Here is a 13,325-nt window from a genome sequence, read left to right on the forward strand (position 1 = left end):
GTTATACGTCCTAAACCGTATAGAACCGCCATATGGTTATACGCCCTAAACCGTATAGAACCGCCATATGGTTATACGCCCTAAACCGTATAGAACCGCCATATGGTTATACGCCCTAAACCGTATAGAACCGCCATATGGTTATACGCCCTAAACCGTATAGAACCGCCATATGGTTATACGCCCTGAACTGTATAGAACCGCCATATGGTTATACGTCCTAAACCGTATATAACCTCCATATGGTTATACGCCCTAAACCGTATAGAACCGCCATATGGTTATACGTCCTGAACTGTATAGAACCGCCATATGGTTATACATCCTGAACTGTATATAATCGCCATATGGTTATACGTCCTAAACCGTCCTGTAATCGCTATCCCCGCATGCAGAGCGCTCTATACACTAGCCGTTCAGGGACATTACAGGGTTAACACGAGAGGCGTCAGATACCTGTGGACTTTGCTCCTGGCGCTGATAACCATCTTTATAGATGCCATTAATATACAGGATATGAGGCCTATATACACCATAACACCCGCTCCTCATGTTCTGGCATCTCCCCGCAGCACGATGGGGGTTGTAGTTCATTTTATCACATAATAATCCTTAGCTATTCTCCCCTATGTAATATCATCAGCAGGACGTCAGCGCTCGCCCGCCGCGGGGGTGACTGGTATATGGCCTGGACTTCTCTAGAGCGTTCCCCGCACTGCCCTCTCTCTATCAGCAGGGCCCCAGTAGTCGGCTGATGGGTGAGGGGTCCTGCTCTCAGACCCCTGAATTCAGCTGCTATTGGGGTAAGTTCTGGCCTTGTAGCCTGCGCTCAGTGGCAGTGATTACCCCCCCAGGACCCCCCACCATTACACACATATACCTTCATGGAGCAGAGATTACTGAGCCTTCTATGTGAGGACCAGCTCAGGCTGGGTGTTCATTTACTGACAGTAAGCAGAGATCTTGAATCCACTAGAGCCTGTGCAGCGCCCGCGTACCCACATTACATCCTCCTGTCAGCAGCTCAATCCGCGAATCATCATCATCGTCATCATCATTATCTGCACTGCATTCATGTTCTGATACGTCCTAGTACAGATGGGAAGTTTCCAGGTCATTCGGGCTAGGACTACAAGGCCAGGACTAGGACGACAGGGCCAGGACTAGGACGACAGGGCCAGGACTAGGACGACAGGACTAGGACGACAGGGCCAGGACTAGGACGACAGGGCCAGAACTAGGACTACAGGGCCAGGACTAGGACTACAGGGCCAGGACTAGGACTACAGGGCCAGGACTAGGACGACAGGACTAGGACGACAGGGCCAGGACTAGGACGACAGGGCCAGGACTAGGACGACAGGGCCAGGACTAGGACTACAGGGCCAGGACTACAGGGCCAGGACTAGGACTACAGGGCCAGGACTAGGACGACAGGACTAGGACGACAGGGCCAGGACTAGGACGACAGGGCCAGGACGACAGGGCCAGGACTAGGACGACAGGGCCAGGATTAGGACGACAGGGCCAGGACTAGGACGACAGGACTAGGACGACAGGGCCAGGACTAGGACGACAGGGCCAGGACTAGGACGACAGGGCCAGGACTAGGACGACAGGGCCAGGACTAGGACGACAGGGCCAGGACTAGGACGACAGGACTAGGACGACAGGACTAGGACGACAGGACTAGGACGACAGGACTAGGACGACAGGGCCAGGACGACAGGGCCAGGACTAGGACGACAGGGCCAGGACTAGGACGACAGGGCCAGGACTAGGACGACAGGGCCAGGACTAGGACGACAGGGCCAGGACTAGGACGACAGGGCCAGGACTAGGACGACAGGGCCAGGACTAGGACGACAGGACTAGGACGACAGGGCCAGGACTAGGACGACAGGACTAGGACGACAGGGCCAGGACTAGGACGACAGGGCCAGGACTAGGACGACAGGGCCAGGACTAGGACGACAGGACTAGGACGACAGGGCCAGGACTAGGACGACAGGGCCAGGACTAGGACGACAGGGCCAGGACTAGGACGACAGGGCCAGGACTAGGACGACAGGGCCAGGACTAGGACTACAGGGCCAGAACTAGGACTACAGGGCCAGAACTAGGACTACAGGGCCAGGACTAGGACGACAGGACTAGGACGACAGGGCCAGGACTAGGACGACAGGGCCAGGACTAGGACGACAGGGCCAGGACTAGGACGACAGGGCCAGGACTAGGACGACAGGACTAGGACGACAGGGCCAGGACTAGGACGACAGGACTAGGACGACAGGGCCAGGACTAGGACGACAGGACTAGGACGACAGGGCCAGGACTAGGACGACAGGACTAGGACGACAGGGCCAGGACTAGGACGACAGGACTAGGACGACAGGGCCAGGACTAGGACGACAGGGCCAGAACTAGGACTACAGGGCCAGAACTAGGACTACAGGGCCAGGACTAGGACTACAGGGCCAGGACTAGGACGACAGGACTAGGACGACAGGGCCAGGACTAGGACGACAGGGCCAGGACTAGGACGACAGGGCCAGGACTAGGACGACAGGGCCAGGACTAGGACGACAGGACTAGGACGACAGGGCCAGGACTAGGACGACAGGACTAGGACGACAGGGCCAGGACTAGGACGACAGGACTAGGACGACAGGGCCAGGACTAGGACGACAGGACTAGGACGACAGGGCCAGGACTACGACTACAGTGCCAGGACTAGGACGACAGGGCCAGGACTAGGACGACAGGGCCAGGACTAGGACGACAGGACTAGGACGACAGGGCCAGGACTAGGACGACAGGGCCAGGACTAGGACGACAGGGCCAGGACTAGGACGACAGGGCCAGGACTAGGACGACAGGGCCAGGACTAGGACGACAGGGCCAGGACTAGGACGACAGGGCCAGGACTAGGACGACAGGGCCAGGACTAGGACGACAGGGCCAGGACGACAGGGCCAGGACTAGGACGACAGGGCCAGGATTAGGACGACAGGGCCAGGACTAGGACGACAGGGCCAGGACTAGGACGACAGGGCCAGGACTAGGACGACAGGGCCAGGACTAGGACGACAGGGCCAGGACGACAGGGCCAGGACTAGGACGACAGGGCCAGAATTAGGACGACAGGGCCAGGACTAGGACGACAGGACTAGGACGACAGGGCCAGGACTAGGACGACAGGGCCAGGACTAGGACAACAGGGCCAGTTTGGCTACCAGAGATCAGCAGGGCACCCTGCAATGTAAGTGAATGGAGTCATATATCATCCCTTATAAGATTCCACAACTAGGACTTGTAGTTGCACAAATTCAAGCAGTGCTTAATCTTTTTGTGGCTAGAAGTCAAAGTGGAAGAACCTTTTGGATGGTGATGGGACTCCAATCTCTTACACCTGTGAATTGTGACTTGTGTGTTGGATGTCGGGTACCTGTGGCCTTACTGTTCTAATGGCTCAGTGCTGCTGCGGGGTGATACAGCTGATGGCTCTCTACTGCTGCGGTGTGATATAGCTGATGGCTCTCTACTGCTGCGGTGTGATACAGATGATGACTCTCTACTGCTGAGGTGTGATATCGCTGATGGCTCTCTACTGCTGCGGGGTGATATAGCTGATGGCTCTCTACTGCTGCGGTGTGATACAGATGATGACTCTCTACTGCTGCGGTGTGATACAGCTGATGGCTGTGCTGCTGCAGTCTTATCTAGCTGATGCCTCTGTACTTCTGCGGTGTGATCTAATTGTTGGCTCTGTGCTGCTGGGGGTGTGATATAGCTGATGGCTGTGCTGCTGCGGTGTGATACAGCTGATGACTGTGCTGCTGCGGTGTGATACAGCTGATGGCTCTCTACTGCTGCGGTGTGATACAGCTGATGGCTGTGCTGCTGCGGTGTGATATAGCTGATGGCTGTGCTGCTGCGGTGTGATACAGCTGATGGCTCTCTACTGCTGCGGTGTGATACAGCTGATGGCTGTGCTGCTGCGGTGTGATATAGCTGATGGCTGTGCTGCTGCGGTGTGATACAGCTGATGGCTCTCTACTGCTGCGGTGTGATACAGCTGATGGCTGTGCTGCTGCGGTGTGATACAGATGATGACTCTCTACTGCTGCGGGGTGATACAGCTGATGGCTCTCTACTGCTGCGGTGTGATATAGCTGATGGCTCTCTACTGCTGCGGTGTGATACAGCTGATGGCTGTGCTGCTGCGGTGTGATATAGCTGATGGCTGTGCTGCTGCGGTGTGATACAGATGATGACTCTCTACTGCTGCGGGGTGATACAGCTGATGGCTCTCTACTGCTGCGGTGTGATATAGCTGATGGCTCTCTACTGCTGCGGTGTGATACAGCTGATGGCTGTGCTGCTGCGGTGTGATACAGCTGATGACTCTCTACTGCTGCGGTGTGATATAGCTGATGGCTCTCTACTGCTGCGGTGTGATACAGCTGATGGCTTGTGCTGCTGCAGTCTTATCTAGCTGATGCCTCTGTACTTCTGCGGTGTGATCTAATTGTTGGCTCTGTGCTGCTGGGGGTGTGATATAGCTGATGACTGTGCTGCTGCGGTGTGATACAGCTGATGGCTCTCTACCGCTGCGGTGTGATACAGCTGATGGCTGTGCTGCTGCGGTGTGATATAGCTGATGACTGTGCTGCTGCGGTGTGATACAGCTGATGGCTCTCTACTGCTGCGGTGTGATACAGCTGATGGCTGTGCTGCTGCGGTGTGATACAGCTGATGACTCTCTACTGCTGCGGGGTGATATAGCTGATGGCTCTCTACTGCTGCAGGGTGATACAGCTGATGGCTGTGCTGCTGCGGGGTGATATAGCTGATGGCTGTGCTGCTGCAGTCTTATCTAGCTGATGCCTCTGTACTTCTGTGGTCTGATCTAATTGTTGGCTCTGTGCTGCTGCGGGGTGATACAGCTGATGGCTCTCTACTGCTGCGGGGTGACATAGCTGATGGCTGTGCTGCTGCTGTGTGATACAGCTGATGGCTGTGCTGCTGCGGTGTGATATAGCTGATGGCTGTGCTGCTGCGGTGTGATACAGATGATGACTCTCTACTGCTGAGGTGTGTTACAGCTGATGGCTCTCTACTGCTGCGGGGTGATATCGCTGATGGCTCTCTACTGCTGCGGTGTGATATAGCTGATGGCTCTCTACTGCTGCGGTGTGATACAGCTGATGGCTGTGCTGCTGCGGTGTGATACAGCTGATGACTCTCTACTGCTGCGGTGTGATACAACTGATGGCTGTGCTGCTGCGGTGTGATATAGCTGATGGCTCTCTACTGCTGCAGGGTGATATAGCTGATGGCTGTGCTGCTGCGGTGTGATACAGCTGATGACTCTCTACTGCTGCGGTGTGATACAACTGATGGCTGTGCTGCTGCGGTGTGATATAGCTGATGGCTCTGTACTTCTGGGGTGTGATCTAATTGTTGGCTCTGTGCTGCTGCGGGGTGATATAGCTGATGGCTTTCTACTGCTGCAGGGTGATACAGCTGATGGCTGTGCTGCTGCGGGGTGATATAGCTGATGGCTTGAGCTGCTGCGGTGTTATCTAGCTGATGCCTCTGTACTTCTGTGGTCTGATCTAATTGTTGGCTCTGTGCTGCTGCGGGGTGATACAGCTGATGGCTCTCTACTGCTGCGGGGTGACATAGCTGATGGCTGTGCTGCTGCTGTGTAATACAGCTGATGTCTGTGCTGCTGCGGTGTGATACAGCTGATGACTCTCTACTGCTGCGGTGTGATACAACTGATGGCTGTGCTGCTGCGGTGTGATATAGCTGATGGCTGTGCTGCTGCGGTGTGATACAGCTGATGGCTGTGCTGCTGCTGTGTAATACAGCTGATGGCTCTCTACTGTTGCGGTGTGATATAGCTGATGGCTCTCTACTGCTGCGGTGTGATACAGCTGATGGCTGTGCTGCTGCGGTGTGATATAGCTGATGGCTGTGCTGCTGCGGTGTGATACAGCTGATGGCTGTGCTGCTGCGGTGTGATATAGCTGATGGCTCTCTACTGCTGCGGTGTGATACAGCTGATGGCTGTGCTGCTGCGGTGTGATATAGCTGATGGCTCTCTACTGCTGTGGGGTGATACAGCTGATGGCTCTCTACTGCTGCGGGGTGATACAGCGATGGCTCTCTACTGCTGCGGGGTGATATAGCTGATGGCTCTCTACTGCTGCGGTGTGATATAGCTGATGGCTGTGCTGCTGCGGTGTGATATAGCTGATGGCTCTCTACTGCTGCGGTGTGATACAGCTGATGGCTGTGCTGCTGCGGTGTGATACAGCTGATGGCTCTCTACTGCTGCGGTGTGATATAGCTGACGGCTCTCTACTGCTGCAGGGTGACATAGCTGATGGCTGTGCTGCTGCTGTGTGATACAGCTGATGGCTCTCTACTGCTGCGGTGTGATACAGCTGATGGCTGTGCTGCTGCAGTCTTATCTAGCTGATGCCTCTGTACTTCTGTGGTGTGATCTAATTGTTGGCTCTGTGCTGCTGCGGTGTGATACAGCTGATGGCTCTCTACTGCTGCAGGGTGATATAGCTGACGGCTCTCTACTGCTGTGGTGTGATATAGCTGATGGCTCTCTACTGCTGCAGGGTGATATAGCTGATGGCTGTGCTGCTGCGGTGTGATACAGCTGATGGCTCTCTACTGCTGCAGGGTGATATAGCTGACGGCTCTCTACTGCTGCGGTGTGATATAGCTGATGGCTCTCTACTGCTGCAGGGTGATATAGCTGACGGCTCTCTACTGCTGCGGTGTGATATAGCTGATGGCTCTCTACTGCTGCAGGGTGATATAGCTGACGGCTCTCTACTGCTGCGGTGTGATATAGCTGATGGCTCTCTACTACTGCAGGGTGATATAGCTGACGGCTCTCTACTGCTGCGGTGTGATATAGCTGATGGCTCTCTACTACTGCAGGGTGATATAGCTGACGGCTCTCTACTGCTGCGGTGTGATATAGCTGATGGCTCTCTACTGCTGCGGTGTGATACAGCTGATGGCTGTGCTGCTGCGGTGTGATACAGCTGATGACTCTCTACTGCTGCGGTGTGATACAACTGATGGCTGTGCTGCTGCGGTGTGATATAGCTGATGGCTCTGTACTTCTGGGGTGTGATCTAATTGTTGGCTCTGTGCTGCTGCGGGGTGATACAGCTGATGGCTTTCTACTGCTGCAGGGTGATACAGCTGATGGCTGTGCTGCTGCGGGGTGATATAGCTGATGGCTTGAGCTGCTGCGGTGTTATCTAGCTGATGCCTCTGTACTTCTGTGGTCTGATCTAATTGTTGGCTCTGTGCTGCTGCGGGGTGATACAGCTGATGGCTCTCTACTGCTGCGGGGTGACATAGCTGATGGCTGTGCTGCTGCTGTGTAATACAGCTGATGTCTGTGCTGCTGCGGTGTGATACAACTGATGGCTGTGCTGCTGCGGTGTGATACAGCTGATGGCTGTGCTGCTGCTGTGTAATACAGCTGATGGCTCTCTACTGTTGCGGTGTGATATAGCTGATGGCTCTCTACTGCTGCGGTGTGATACAGCTGATGGCTGTGCTGCTGCGGTGTGATACAGCTGATGGCTGTGCTGCTGCGGTGTGATATAGCTGATGGCTCTCTACTGCTGCAGGGTGATACAGCGATGGCTCTCTACTGCTGCGGGGTGATATAGCTGATGGCTCTCTACTGCTGCGGTGTGATATAGCTGATGGCTGTGCTGCTGCGGTGTGATATAGCTGATGGCTCTCTACTGCTGCGGTGTGATACAGCTGATGGCTGTGCTGCTGCGGTGTGATACAGCTGATGGCTCTCTACTGCTGCGGTGTGATACAGCTGATGGCTGTGCTGCTGCAGTCTTATCTAGCTGATGCCTCTGTACTTCTGTGGTGTGATCTAATTGTTGGCTCTGTGCTGCTGCGGTGTGATACAGCTGATGGCTCTCTACTGCTGCAGGGTGATATAGCTGACGGCTCTCTACTGCTGCGGTGTGATATAGCTGATGGCTCTCTACTGCTGCAGGGTGATATAGCTGATGGCTGTGCTGCTGCGGTGTGATACAGCTGATGGCTCTCTACTGCTGCAGGGTGATATAGCTGACGGCTCTCTACTGCTGCGGTGTGATATAGCTGATGGCTCTCTACTGCTGCAGGGTGATATAGCTGATGGCTCTCTACTGCTGCGGTGTGATATAGCTGATGGCTCTCTACTGCTGCAGGGTGATATAGCTGATGGCTGTGCTGCTGCAGTGTGATACAGATGATGACTCTCTACTGCTGCGGTGTGATATAGCTGATGGCTGTGCTGCTGCAGTGTGATACAGATGATGACTCTCTACTGCTGCGGTGTGATATAGCTGATGGCTCTCTACTGCTGCGGTGTGATATAGCTGATGGCTCTCTACTGCTGCAGGGTGATATAGCTGACGGCTCTCTACTGCTGCGGTGTGATATAGCTGATGGCTGTGCTGCTGCGGTGTGATACAGCTGATGACTCTCTACTGCTGCGGTGTGATACAACTGATTGCTGTGCTGCTGCGGTGTGATATAGCTGATGGCTCTGTACTTCTGGGGTGTGATCTAATTGTTGGCTCTGTGCTGCTGCGGGGTGATACAGCTGATGGCTTTCTACTGCTGCAGGGTGATACAGCTGATGGCTGTGCTGCTGCGGGGTGATATAGCTGATGGCTTGAGCTGCTGCGGTGTTATCTAGCTGATGCCTCTGTACTTCTGTGGTCTGATCTAATTGTTGGCTCTGTGCTGCTGCGGGGTGATACAGCTGATGGCTCTCTACTGCTGCGGGGTGACATAGCTGATGGCTGTGCTGCTGCTGTGTAATACAGCTGATGTCTGTGCTGCTGCGGTGTGATACAGCTGATGGCTGTGCTGCTGCGGTGTGATACAGCTGATGGCTGTGCTGCTGCGGTGTGATATAGCTGATGGCTGTGCTGCTGCGGTGTGATACAGCTGATGGCTGTGCTGCTGCGGTGTAATACAGCTGATGGCTCTCTACTGTTGCGGTGTGATATAGCTGATGGCTCTCTACTGCTGCGGTGTGATACAGCTGATGGCTGTGCTGCTGCGGTGTGATATAGCTGATGGCTCTCTACTGCTGCGGTGTGATACAGCTGATGGCTCTCTACTGCTGCGGGGTGATACAGCGATGGCTCTCTACTGCTGCGGGGTGATATAGCTGATGGCTCTCTACTGCTGCGGTGTGATACAGCTGATGGCTGTGCTGCTGCGGTGTGATACAGCTGATGGCTCTCTACTGCTGCGGTGTGATACAGCTGATGGCTGTGCTGCTGCAGTCTTATCTAGCTGATGCCTCTGTACTTCTGTGGTGTGATCTAATTGTTGGCTCTGTGCTGCTGCGGTGTGATACAGCTGATGGCTCTCTACTGCTGCAGGGTGATACAGCTGATGGCTGTGCTGCTGCGGGGTGATATAGCTGATGGCTTGTGCTGCTGCAGTGTTATCTAGCTGATGCCTCTGTACTTCTGTGGTGTGATCTAATTGTTGGCTCTGTGCTGCTGCGGTGTGATACAGCTGATGGCTCTCTACTGCTGCAGGGTGATACAGCTGATGGCTGTGCTGCTGCGGGGTGATACAGCTGATGGCTGTGCTGCTGCAGTGTTATCTAGCTGATGCCTCTGTACTTCTGTGGTGTGATCTAATTGTTGGCTCTGTGCTGCTGCGGTGTGATACAGCTGATGGCTCTCTACTGCTGCAGGGTGATATAGCTGACGGCTCTCTACTGCTGCGGTGTGATATAGCTGATGGCTCTCTACTGCTGCAGGGTGATACAGCTGATGGCTCTCTACTGCTGCAGGGTGATATAGCTGACGGCTCTCTACTGCTGCGGTGTGATATAGCTGATGGCTCTCTACTGCTGCGGTGTGATACAGCTGATGGCTCTCTACTGCTGCAGTGTGATATAGCTGATGGCTCTCTACTGCTGCAGGGTGATATAGCTGATGGCTCTCTACTGCTGCAGGGTGATATAGCTGACGGCTCTCTACTGCTGCGGTGTGATACAGCTGATGGGTGTCACCAGGAGTAAGGAGCAGTCACCCATTATGGGTTTACATGAATCTAGCCGGTTGCTGCGCTCCTTACTCCTGGTGACACCCAGAAGCAGTGACCCTGCGCACGGATAGCCCTGCGCACGGATAGTCCTGCGCACGGATAGCCCTGCGCACGGATAGCCCTGCGCACGGACAGTCCTGCGCACAGCTGAGTCTTTCTTTTTTCTTTAAGTATATTGTGAGCCCCATATAGGGATATATATATATATATATATATATATATACTGTATATATAGAGGGGTCACAATGTACTTTTTTTTTTTCCTATCAGTATGTCTTTGAAGAATGGGAGGAGATCCATGTAAACACGGGGAGAACATACAAACTCCTTGCAGATGTTGTTGCTGGCGGGATTTGCACCCAGGACTCCAGCGCTGCAGGACTCCAGTACTAACCACGGAGCCACCGTGCTGCCCCTACAGCTGAGTCTTGTAATGAAGCAGCAGAGAGATTTGCACTATGTATTGTGTAGAGACCGGATCCCACTGTAACCAACCCCCAGCTGTGAGCAGGACAAGCGCAGGCTATACGGCGTCCTCATGTTATGTGTACGGATCTCCTCATAGACAGACAAAGGGAATAATCAGGTTTGAGTTTATTCATCTCCATCGGATTCGCGGCTGACTAGAACGCCAGACTCCATAACAGAAAAGAATCTACAACCTGACAGCAGAGCAGACTCCGCACTTCATACAGGATGTGGCCCCTATAGCTGGCGCTGTGGGAGGGGCCAATACAGTGTCTGTAACTGGTCACAGAGGTCACCTGACCATATCACGGCCGCGCCACAATAAAGCAGAAGTGCTGCAGGCTACATACAAAATACGCTATAAATACGTGAAGCGCTATTAGCGGCATTGCAGGACCTCGCACATCAGGTGAAAAATGTCATATTGAATAGCACCCCTCCCCAAATTCCAGGGGGTGGGGGAAGGGATCAGGGCATGTCTGAAACCCTAAAAGTAGTACAGTGCAAACCACAGATCAGGAGGGGCCCATCCTGGCTATACAGAAATAATGCCGCACAGCGACATCCACGCGAACCGCCCACTGGGCTATATACCACCATCCACAGGACCGCCCACCGGGCTATACACCACCATCCACAGGACCGCCCACCGGACTATACACCACCATCCACAGGACCGCCCACCGGACTATACACCACCATCCACAGGACCGCCCACCGGACTATACAACACCATCCACACGACCGCCCACCGGACTATACAACACCATCCACACGACCGCCCACCGGGCTATACACCACCATCCACAGGACCGCCCACCGGACTATACACCACCATCCACAGGACCGCCCACCGAACTATACACCACCATCCACAGGACCGCCCACCGGACTATACACCACCATGCACAGGTCCGTCCACCGGGCTATACACCACCATCCACAGGACCGTCCACCGGGCTATACACCACCATCCACACAACACAGAACTAGTGGCTACATGAGACGAGTCCTGCGTGTCTCCAGTATAATGGTGGCTGACACAGGACTAGTGGCTACATGAGACGAGTCCTGCGTGTCTCCAGTATAATGGCGGCTGACACAGGACCAGTGGCTACATGAGACGTGTCCTGCGTGTCTCCAGTATAATGGCGGCTGACACAGGAATAAGGCCTACATGCGACGTATCCTGCGTGTCTCCAGTATAATGGCGGCTGACACAGGACCAGTGGCTACATGAGACGTGTCCTGCGTGTCTCCAGTATAATGGCGGCTGACACAGGACTAGTGGCTACTTGAGGCGTGTCCTGCGTGTCTCCAGTATAATGGCGGCTGACACAGGACTAGTGGCTACATGAGACGTGTCCTGCGTGTCTCCAGTATAATGGCGGCTGACACAGGACCAGTGGCTACTTGAGGCGTGTCCTGCGTGTCTCCAGTATAATGGTGGCTGACACAGGACTAGTGGCTACATGAGACGTGTCCTGCGTGTCTCCAGTATAATGGCGGCTGACACAGGACTAGCGGCTACATGAGACCTGTCCTGCGTGTCTCCAGTATAATGGCGGCTGACACAGGACTAAGGCCTACATGCGACGTGTCCTGCGTGTCTCCAGTATAATGGCGGCTGACACAGGACTAAGGCCTACATGCGACGTGTCCTGCGTGTCTCCAGTATAATGGCGGCTGACACAGGACTAGTGGCTACATGAGATGTGTCCTGCGTGTCTCCAGTATAATGGCGGCTGACACAGGACTAGTGGCTACATGAGACGAGTCCTGCGTGTCTCCAGTATAATGGCGGCTGACACAGGACTAGTGGCTACATGAGACGTGTCCTGCGTGTCTCCAGTATAATGGCGGCTGACACAGGACCAGTGGCTACATGAGACGTGTCCTGCGTGTCTCCAGTATAATGGCGGCTGACACAGGAATAAGGCCTACATGCGACGTGTCCTGCGTGTCTCCAGTATAATGGCGGCTGACACAGGACCAGTGGCTACATGAGACGTGTCCTGCGTGTCTCCAGTATAATGGCGGCTGACACAGGACTAGTGGCTACATGAGACGTGTCCTGCGTGTCTCCAGTATAATGGCGGCTGACACAGGACTAGTGGCTACTTGAGGCGTGTCCTGCGTGTCTCCAGTATAATGGCGGCTGACACAGGACTAGTGGCTACATGAGACGTGTCCTGCGTGTCTCCAGTATAATGGCGGCTGACACAGGACCAGTGGCTACTTGAGGCGTGTCCTGCGTGTCTCCAGTATAATGGCGGCTGACACAGGACTAGTGGCTACATGAGACGTGTCCTGCGTGGCTCCAGTATAATGGCGGCTGACACAGGACTAGCGGCTACATGAGACGTGTCCTGCGTGTCTCCAGTATAATGGCGGCTGACACAGGACTAAGGCCTACATGCGACGTGTCCTGCGTGTCTCCAGTATAATGGCGGCTGACACAGGACTAAGGCCTACATGCGACGTGTCCTGCGTGTCTCCAGTATAATGGCGGCTGACACAGGACTAGTGGCTACATGAGACGTGTCCTGCGTGTCTCCAGTATAATGGCGGATGACACAGGACCAGTGGCTACATGAGACGTGTCCTGCGTGTCTCCAGTATAATGGCGGCTGACACAGGACTAAGGCCTACATGCGACGTGTCCTGCGTGTCTCCAGTATAATGGCGGCTGACACAGGACCAGTGGCTACATGAGACGTGTC

This window comes from Leptodactylus fuscus, chromosome 8 (genome assembly GCF_031893055.1).
Source record: "Leptodactylus fuscus isolate aLepFus1 chromosome 8, aLepFus1.hap2, whole genome shotgun sequence".
NCBI lineage: Eukaryota > Metazoa > Chordata > Amphibia > Anura > Leptodactylidae > Leptodactylus > Leptodactylus fuscus.